This window comes from Schistocerca americana, chromosome X (genome assembly GCF_021461395.2).
Source record: "Schistocerca americana isolate TAMUIC-IGC-003095 chromosome X, iqSchAmer2.1, whole genome shotgun sequence".
NCBI lineage: Eukaryota > Metazoa > Arthropoda > Insecta > Orthoptera > Acrididae > Schistocerca > Schistocerca americana.
The window spans coordinates 731,017,483-731,027,747 of NC_060130.1; the positions used below are offsets into that span (position 1 = coordinate 731,017,483).

Consider the following 10,265-nt stretch of genomic DNA (forward strand, 5'->3'; position numbering starts at 1 on the left):
ATACACCCTATAGTCCTGATCTCTCCCCATGCGGTTATCATGCTTCAGTTTTCTTTCGGACGAGGATGTGCAGCACACAGTTACAGATTCCTTCATGCAATAGGACAGTGCTTTACCGAACACTTCAACCAGGTGCGTCGGTTGGATTATTGCCTCAATGTTCTCGGCGATTCTGCCTTATTGGCTTTTCTATTGTAGACTGGACGGACTTCAAACAATACTTTTGGCCCGGCGCTATGACACTGAGACAAAGAAACAAAGCAATTTGTAGAAATATGTGGATTCATTGCCGCCAAATAAGACTACGAACCGACCATCACTGGGCAAAGTGACGCTGAATATTCTTAGGTAGTGCTATGAACTGGCACTAATAAACTATACTGGTAAGCGCTAAATCGTTACAGCGATGTACTGACGAACTCTCCTGTCGTGGATTCGGGAGATGAAGCTACGTGGGAAGCTGTCTAAGGTCTGTTTGTGCTCCAAGACAAAGCCCGAGTTCATTCTGCACAGGACACAGCAACACATGCTGCTTCCTTTGGCTATCGGACCTTTCTCATTCCACCCATATTCTCCTGAAATACAAGGATATCGTCAGCAGCGCCCTTGAGAAGTGTGATAGGACTGCTATTACTTTCTATATACATAAATGATCTGACGGACAGGGTGAGCAGAAATCTGTGACTGTTTGCTGATGACACTGTGGTGTACGGAAAGGTGTCATTGTTGAGTGACTTCAGGAGGATGAAAGATGAGTAACACAAAATTTCTAGTTGGTTTGATGAATGGCAGACAGCTCCAAACGTAGAATAATGTAAGTTAATGCGGATGAGTAAGTAAAACAAAAGCTTAATGTTGGAAGACAGTATTAGTAGTGTGCTACTTGACACTGTCAAGTCGATTAAATATCTATGCGTAACGTACCAAAGCGATATGAAATGGAACTAGAACGTAAGGATGTAGTAGGGATGACGAATGGATGCCTTCGGTTTATTGGGAGTGTCTTAGATAAGTATGGTTCGTCTATAAAGGATACCGCATATGAAACACTAGTGCGACCCATTCTTGAGTACTTCTCGAGTGTTCAGGATCTCCATCAGTGTTTAGGTCAAATTGAAGGACGACATCGAAGCAATTCAGAGGCGGTCTGCTAGACTTGTCATCACTAGGATCGTCCAACGCAAAAGTATTACAAAGATGGTTCGGAAACTTAAATGGGAATCACTGGAGGAAAGGCGATGTTCTTTTCGAGGAACACTACTGAGAAAATTTAGAGAACCGACATTGAAGATGACTGCACTATGATCCTACTACCGCCAACGTACATTTCTCGTATGGATCACGAACGTAAGATAGGAGAAATTAGGGCTCATACGGATGCGTATAGGTAGTCGTTTTTCTCTCACATTATTTGCAAGTGGAAATGGAAGGGAAATGACTAGTAGCGGCGACGTACCATACGGTGGCTTGCGGGGTATGTACGTAAATGTGGATGTAGATGTAGATGTAGACTTAGCAGCCAGTAACTTCTTCCTCTTTCATCGAATGAAGAAACCATTGCGTGGAATGACGAGGAGGTGATTTCCAAGGTGGAATCTTTTCAGAAATGTCAAGATGCTGACTTCTACAACCAAGAGTTTCGTCAATTTATCCATCATCGCGAAAATTGGTGAATAGGGGAGAATGACTAACATCATCAGCAAGTTTCATTTGAATTTTTCGGAGTGGAGAGCAAAATTTTATGAGTACCCCTCGTATGTGGGTTCTACAGCACACCACGTGTCACATTTTTCACACACACACACACACACACACACACACACACACACACACAGTTGGGTTTATTCATGTATAACTGAGAATAGTACATCACTATAGAAACTACTACTAAGTCTTGGAAATAATCACGACAAGAACAGTGATTGTACTAAAATCAAACAAACGCAGAAAAAGAATCAAACAATCTCATTTTCAAATTTCACCTAAGCGCTTACATTAAACTAACTTCTTCAGGTCCCGTGTGCACTGCCATGTCATACTGTAGTCTACCGTCCTCTTACACAGCACCAGGGCCAAATCTGCTTAAGTAAGTTCCTTTACTCTGGTTTAGGCTAGCTCCAATTTTCTGCGTATACAAATGAGCTCAAAATCTTCAAATGTGTGTGAATCGCTAAGGGACCAAACTGCTGAGGTCATCGGCCCCTTGACTTACACACTACTTAAGCCAGCTTAAACTAACTTACGCTAAGGACAACATACACACCCATGCCCGAGGGAGGACTCGAACCTCCGACGGGTGGAGGCGCGCGAGCCGTGGCAAGGAGCCTCAGGCCGCACGGCTACACCGCTCGGCCCAAGAAATAAAATGTTACCCCAGATCATCACTCATGGCTGTGGAGCCATATGGTGGACGACAGTCAAGTTGGTATCGCACTGAAGTAGAATTGTCTGCAGTTATGAGACCCACTCCGAACTGAGCCCCGATGACCAGCGAGACGCCCCGGAGAGCGGTGGGATACAAACCTAACTGTCGGCTGCGATACGGCTTCACAGCCAGGAGTCATGGCCTGTGGTATCTCTTCATTTTATAGCAGGACCTCTTTGGTTGTCATCCGCGGCACAGCGGTACGTCGACAATATCCTGCACCCCGCTTTGTTGCCCTTCAGGTAAACCATCCTGGGCTTACATTTCAGTAAGATAATGCCCGCCCGGACACGGCAAGTGTTTCTACTGCTTATCTTTGTGCTCGCCAAACCCTACCTTGGATAGCAGCGACAATTGAGAAACGTTTGGAGCATTATGGGCAGTGCCCTCAATACATTTCCGGATTTCGACGCTCTGAGGCGCTATTTGCACAGAAATTGGCACAGTATCCCTCAGGAGGAGATGCAAAACCTCTACCAATCGACGAAAAGTCTACTAACTGTGTGTATATGGGCCGGTAGTGGACCAACGTCATACTGACCTGTTGAATCTTTAAGCTCTTTCTCTTGAATAAATCAGATTTGCTAAAAATGCAATCATTTGTTTGTCTATTCATGTACGAGGGCTATCCACAAAGTACATTACGTTTTGGAATCAAAAATAAATAAAGTATTGGAAATTTTTTTTTATTATACACAGATGAAAGCCACACTTAAATACTACTTTTATACATAGTTGCCATTTAAATTAAGGCACTTATCGTAGCGATGGACGAGCTTGGAAATTCCTTCGTCGTAAAATTCGGCCGCCTGCGCCTTCAACCACGTGGTTACCTCTTTTGGGACAGAAAAGGTGTGATTTTTGTGGATTTCCTGGAAAGAGGCACTACAATAAGCTCTCAAAGGTATTGCCAAACTCTGCACAACCTCAGAAGAGCAATACAAAACAAGCGCAGGGGAAACGTGGGCTCAAAGATCTTGCTGATTCACGACAACGCTCGGGCCCACACGGCAAATGCCACTCGTGAAGTTCTCGAATCTTTTAAGTGGGAGTTGTTTCCTCATCCGCCGTACAGTCCCGACCTGGCACCGGGCGACTTCCACTTATTCCCAGCAATGAAGAAGTGGTTGGTTATGCAGCGTTTTGATGACGACGCACAGCTTCAAGTAGAGGTAACCACGTGGTTGAAGGCGCAGGTGGCCGAATTTTACAACGAAGGAATTTCCAAGCTCGTCCATCGCTACGATAAGTGCCTTAATTTAAATGGCAACTATGTAGAAAAGTAGTATTTGAGTGTGGCTTTCATCTGTATATAATAAAAAAAATTTCCAATACTTTATTTTTTTTTAATTCCAAAACGTAATGTACTTTGTGGATAGCCCTCGTACATCACATCTATCGATTTCTGTCCAATTCGACACCATCGTAATGTGCATCGTTTTCTTTTACGTCTTAGAGTATCAACCATTTACCAAAGAAGTAAAAGAAATGACTATGTTCTAACTGTAAGTTTTGTGAAAGTCAAACTGCACATAAATGGTACTGTGAATACTCCTAGTAAGTTCAATTTCAACATAAAATATTCAATATCGAAATCTATTTATGAGTACGTTTTTATTGATTTGATTAGATGAAAGAACAATGTAGTAATTTCAGAATAATTCTGTAACTGGTACAGAAATGACGAAACACTAATGTAAGGATTGCACAGATCACCTAAAGGTCAAGCCACAGGGTTTTAAATATATAGTATAATAATAAACACTTTGTTACTTAAGGCAGATTTTATTCAGTAGTCCAGAAAAATCTCCTCTAGAGTGTCAAACGCGTGAATTGTGACTCATGAACAAAATTTATCAGTTGAAGTGATTGTGATGAAAAATTTTCATATTTCACTGAAGTAAAACATGTTCAAATGTGTGTGAATTTCTATGGGACCAAACTGCTGAGGTCATCGGTCCCTCATTGAAGTAAGGTTAAACGTTATTTGTGGTTTAGTATGCCGCATTTTGCTTGGTTTTCTTCAATTTCATACGCTGTTATGGTGTGAACCTTTTTGAAGAGCGATTGGGACTCATCTAACAGAAAGATGACGGCTCTGTTGCTCGACTTAGTATTGTAGTGGTCCTCTGTCCTCAGTCGTCAGCTGGAAACGAAGAGAAAAAAAATGCATAACTGAAGAACATATAACCTTTGGACACCGAAAAAATCATCTTGTCCTTTAATAGTGACATTTAACAATATGATAAAACAAGGTCGTATTTTATCTGTGACCATCGACAATCAGCATTTTGAATCTCTTTCCCATTCACCACATTCTACCAATTTCAGCCTGAGAAACCAACAGGAAAGAGATATGTTGATAGAACCGATTAGGATGTAGATAGATTGTTATAGCAATAAGTCACGATGAACTCACCTGGACTGGCAGTATGGAGTATCAGGTCACCGCCTGACGGACGGAACTCTATTGACAGTGTTACACACCTTCAGTCTTTGAGCTACCGTAGAGATTCAATACGGGACAATGGCGCACAAATGACGACCGAGAACTGCACAGTACCAACTCTCTCATTCTAATTTCATCGTTAATCTTTGATGCTACCGGTTTTCTCGAAATTGGGCTGTGGTCTGAGACATATTTCTGAGCCTGGCGTTTCATTTCCTGCAGCAGGAGACATGCTCAGATGTACTGGAGAAGAAGGTAGTTCTTTCCTCAATGTAAGCTGTTTTAAAAAGTGAACAACTGTAAGATGTACTTGCTAAATTTGCCGAAACATCCCAAATGTTTGTTCGTAGGTTCGTTGCAGCACAATGATTTCGTCGTAGCGCCATCCGACCGTTGCCAAAAATCACGAAGTAGCACCGATATATGGAGGGAAGATTAGAGTTTAAAGTGCCATCGACAACAAAGTCATCAGATACGGAATTAAGGGAGGTGGGGGAAGTAAATTGGCTGTGCCCTTTCAAAGGGGCCATATTGGCATTTGCCTGGAGAGATTTAGAGAAATCACAGAAAACCTGAGTCTGTATGGCCGGACGGGGATTTGAACTGTTGTCCTCCAAACGCGACTCCAGAGTGCTAACCACTGCGCCGCCCATCTCGCTGTCAACGTACGTTATAGAGCTTGCACTATAAAAGAGCTGGCACTGTTTGCTTTATTTCACAACAAACTCCTCTTTTCTGATAGAATTGTTTTTGTAGAAGGAAAGTAGTTTAGACTTTATTATAAAAATATAATTTCTTATTATCACACGAGTTTCATAATTCCCTGTAATGGGATGGAAAATTAAACAACTTTAAATGTTTGTCGAGTGGTACCAAATCTAGTGAGAAGACCTGTACCCAAAAATATCCGAACGATCTTATGGCTTCGTGACTGTGTCGCATGTCTCACAACGGCGTCACATCAGCGTCCCATCGGTGTCCCGTTCCTTTAATACCATCAGGTGCTGCTAAGCCCCTTTATTTAGTGCTCAGAAGTACCTGTATTATTTATCAATAATGCACTGTTGCTCTCCATTCGAGGCCTGTGCTCTGTAACGAGTGGACCAGGCTCTGAATATTTGTTGTAACTAACAAAATAATTTTTTTATTATTTCAACTACACTCCTGGAAATGGAAAAAAGAACACATTGACACCGGTGTGTCAGACCCACCATACTTGCTCCGGACACTGCGAGAGGGCTGTACAAGCAATGATCACACGCACGGCACAGCGGACACACCAGGAACCGCGGTGTTGGCCGTCGAATGGCGCTAGCTGCGCAGCATTTGTGCACCGCCGCCGTCAGTGTCAGCCAGTTTGCCGTGGCATACGGAGCTCCATCACAGTCTTTAACACTGGTAGCATGCCGCGACAGCGTGGACGTGAACCGTATGTGCAGTTGACGGACTTTGAGCGAGGGCGTATAGTGGGCATGCGGGAGGCCGGGTGGACGTACCGCCGAATTGCTCAACACGTGGGGCGTGAGGTCTCCACAGTACATCGATGTTGTCGCCAGTGGTCGGCGGAAGGAGCACGTGCCCGTCGACCTGGGACCGGACCGCAGCGACGCACGGATGCACGCCAAGACCGTAGGATCCTACGCAGTGCCGTAGGGGACCGCACCGCCACTTCCCAGCAAATTAGGGACACTGTTGCTCCTGGGGTATCGGCGAGGACCATTCGCAACCGTCTCCATGAAGCTGGGCTACGGTCCCGCACACCGTTAGGCCGTCTTCCGCTCACGCCCCAACATCGTGCAGCCCGCCTCCAGTGGTGTCGCGACAGGCGTGAATGGAGGGACGAATGGAGACGTGTCGTCTTCAGCGATGAGAGTCGCTTCTGCTTTGGTGCCAATGATGGTCGTATGCGTGTTTGGCGCCGTGCAGGTGAGCGCCACAATCAGGACTGCATACGACCGAGGCACACAGGGCCAACACCCGGCATCATGGTGTGGGGAGCGATCTCCCACACTGGCCGTACACCACTGGTGATCGTCGAGGGGACACTGAATAGTGCACGGTACATCCAAACCGTCATCGAACCCATCGTTCTACCATTCCTAGACCGGCAAGGGAACTTGCTGTTCCAACAGGACAATGCACGTCCGCATGTATCCCGTGCCACCCAACGTGCTCTAGAAGGTGTAAGTCAACTACCCTGGCCAGCAAGATCTCCGGATCTGTCCCCCATTGAGCATGTTTGGGACTGGATGAAGCGTCGTCTCACGCGGTCTGCACGTCCAGCACGAACGCTGGTGCAACTGAGGCGCCAGGTGGAAATGGCATGGCAAGCCGTTCCACAGGACTACATCCAGCATCTCTACGATCGTCTCCATGGGAGAATAGCAGCCTGCATTGCTGCGAAAGGTGGATATACACTGTACTAGTGCCGACATTGTGCATGCTCTGTTGCCTGTGTCTATGTGCCTGTGGTTCTGTCAGTGTGATCATGTGATGTATCTGACCCCAGGAATGTGTCAATAAAGTTTCCCCTTCCTGAGACAATGAATTCACGGTGTTCTTATTTCAATTTCCAGGAGTGTATGAAAAACTGTAGTGAGATGCAGAGTTAAAAAGTCGTGATGTAAAATACTTTTACATTGCAATATGTCTGATGTCACAGCATTTTCCGCGAAATGTTGGTCGTGTGGCACCAAATCCGGAAATCGGTAGTATTGGCAAATTGGCAGGACGCGAAATCTGCATCTCGTGGTCGCGCGGTAGCGTTCTCGCTTCCCACGCCCGGGTTGCCGGGTTCGATTCCCGGCGGGGTCAGGGATTTTCTCTACCTCGTGATGGCTGGGTGTTGTGTGCTGTCCTTAGGTTAGTTAGGTTTAAGTAGTTCTAAGTTCTAGGGGACTGATGACCATAGATGTTAAGTCCCATAGTGCTCAGAGCCATTTGAACCATTTGACGCCAAATCTGGCGGTTGATAAAACTGTCTGTAAGAATCGAAATTTGGTAGGATGACAAACCAATACAATGGCGAATTGGTAGAGTAGGCCAAAATGCAGATGTAGCAGCCAGAAAGGAAGTGGTGGATGTGTATCTGCCTGTTGTCTAAATACTGTACGTCCATTTTGGCTGCACTTTTACACTAAAATATTTGCGTGCTTTGCGTTAATGATTGCTGCAGACATATTGAACCACTAGTGTCCATATGTGCTGAGCTGAGATTTGGAGCTTAAAAAAGGAAATGGTTGTAAATATTACGAGGTGAGGCACCTCGACGCTTCAGTGTGCCTGAAGTTATAGCACATTCAACAAAACATTGGTAAATATTGACATAACGGTTTGTGTGAATTCAGCAAAAATATTAGTTCTGTAGGTGAACCGAGCGAGGTGGCGCAGTGGTAGCACACTGGACTCGCATTCGGGAGGACGACGGTTCAATCCCGTCTCCCGCCATCCTGATTTAGGTTTTCCGTGATTTCCCTAAATCGTTTCAGGCAAATGCCGGGATGGTTCCTTTGAAAGGGCACGGCCGATTTCCTTCCCAATCCTTCCCTAACCCGAGCTTGCGCTCCGTCTCTAATGACCTCGTTGTCGACGGGACGTTAAACATTAACCTAACCTAACCTGTAGGTGAATTGTGTCTGACTGAATCCAAAAATGCTAGCGAATATTGCCATAATCAGTCGCATTTGTATCTCAATTAACAAAATTAGCAGCAACATATTAAATATTTTATGTAAGCACCCCGCAAATAGCCACACTAAGTATCAGACTGTGTAATGGATTTACATCAATTGTTTGGTTATTGTGAATATGTATTAGCGATATTGTATCTTATGGTATTTGTTCGATGTAGTATGTAGATTATGCTACAGCAAGCATGAATTCGCATTTTTTGCAAGCCTCCGGCAGTACCTACATACACGTATTTCTACCAAGTCTGTTATTGCTAACAGTATTACCTAAGTAGTTCTGCAGGCCTCAAATTGTTGCTGACGAACATCCCATTTACTGCCATGTGTACACCAGCGCCTATGCCATAGCGCAACTGTTATATTAAAGCAGAAGGAGAAACGTAATTTTTCACCACAATACCGTCAAGTAATGTTGTTTCGCAGCTATCAAGAAAAAGAACCAGTGTCCTAAACAGAAACAGTTATCTTCGCATCTATAGTTTTAATTATTTTAGGAAGAAATCTGGACACTGTTGTGTATAGTTCGTGCTATCAGGTCTTTCAGCATACGGTTGATCTATTTTGTGCCTTCATTTATAGCTAAGCACGCCCGGGTTCCCGGGTTCGATTCCCGGCGGGGTCAGGGATTTTCTCTGCCTCGTGATGACTGGGTGTTGTGTGATGTCCTTAGGTTAGTTAGGTTTAAGTAGTTCTAAGTTCTAGGGGACTGATGACCATAGATGTTAAGTCCCATAGTGCCAGAGCCATTTGAACCATTTTTTATAGCTACAGTGTTTACCCTACACATACAAAGAAGACATTAATTGGGTAACGGACTTCTCTAGATATTGTACTGCTACAGTGTTGGTACATAGAAAACGACGTTAAAATGTCCACATGTCACCGTTGTTAAGTGTAACAAGCCATACGGAGTAATGGAATAGAAAGTGTACAGAAACTGATAGAATTAGCTGTCTGACGTTAGCAGAACACATCTCTCGTTCAGTAGTTGCACGCCTGCCCTTAACACAATTAGAACACTGACACCACTATAATGTGCTCTAGAAGGAAAGATAAACTATTACTACCCACCACAGAGTCTGTGCACTTCAAATCGTGACCACCCCCTGTCTTTTTTCCGCTACATTTTCATGCGTTAATATGACGACTATATTATGTTGTGTCTAGACAAGACAGCCTAGACACAATGAGAGGAAGCCGAAAGGCACGCGCTACGCTCACGCAGATGGGCGTGAGGTCTGAAACAGGATAAGTAATGAATGCTATAAAGAAAAGTACGTAGCTTCTGGAATACTTAACTTTAATCCATCCTTTTGGTACATCTGGAGATTGTGGCGATACAAGTGAGACTCTTTAGATACATGCAATGTTACTAATGGCGCCTTGCTAGGTCGTAGCCATTGACTTAGCTGAAGGCTATTCTAACTATCTGCTCTGCAAATGAGCGAGGCTTCGTCAGTGTGCATCGCTAGCTACGTCGTCCGTACAACTGGGGCGAGTGCTGGTCAGTCTCTCGAGACCTGCCTTGTGGTGGCGCTCGGTCTGCGATCACACAGTGGCGACACGCGGGTCCGACATGTACTAATGGACCGCGGCCGATTTAAAGCTACCACCTAGCAAGTGTGGTGTCTGGCGGTTACACCACATTTTACATCCTCACGTGGAAACCAATACGTACAGTAAAAAAGTTCCATGTATCAAC

The 10,265-nt window shown here is 44.7% G+C and overlaps 1 non-coding gene across 1 annotated transcript; it reads left to right on the forward strand.

Annotated features, from left to right (window-relative positions):
- Positions 1-8,249: 8,249 nt before the first annotated feature.
- Positions 8,250-8,321, forward strand: Trnaa-cgc. Its single transcript has one exon. It is a non-coding gene; the product is annotated as a tRNA-Ala (tRNA).
- The last annotated feature ends 1,944 nt before the right edge of the window (positions 8,322-10,265 follow it).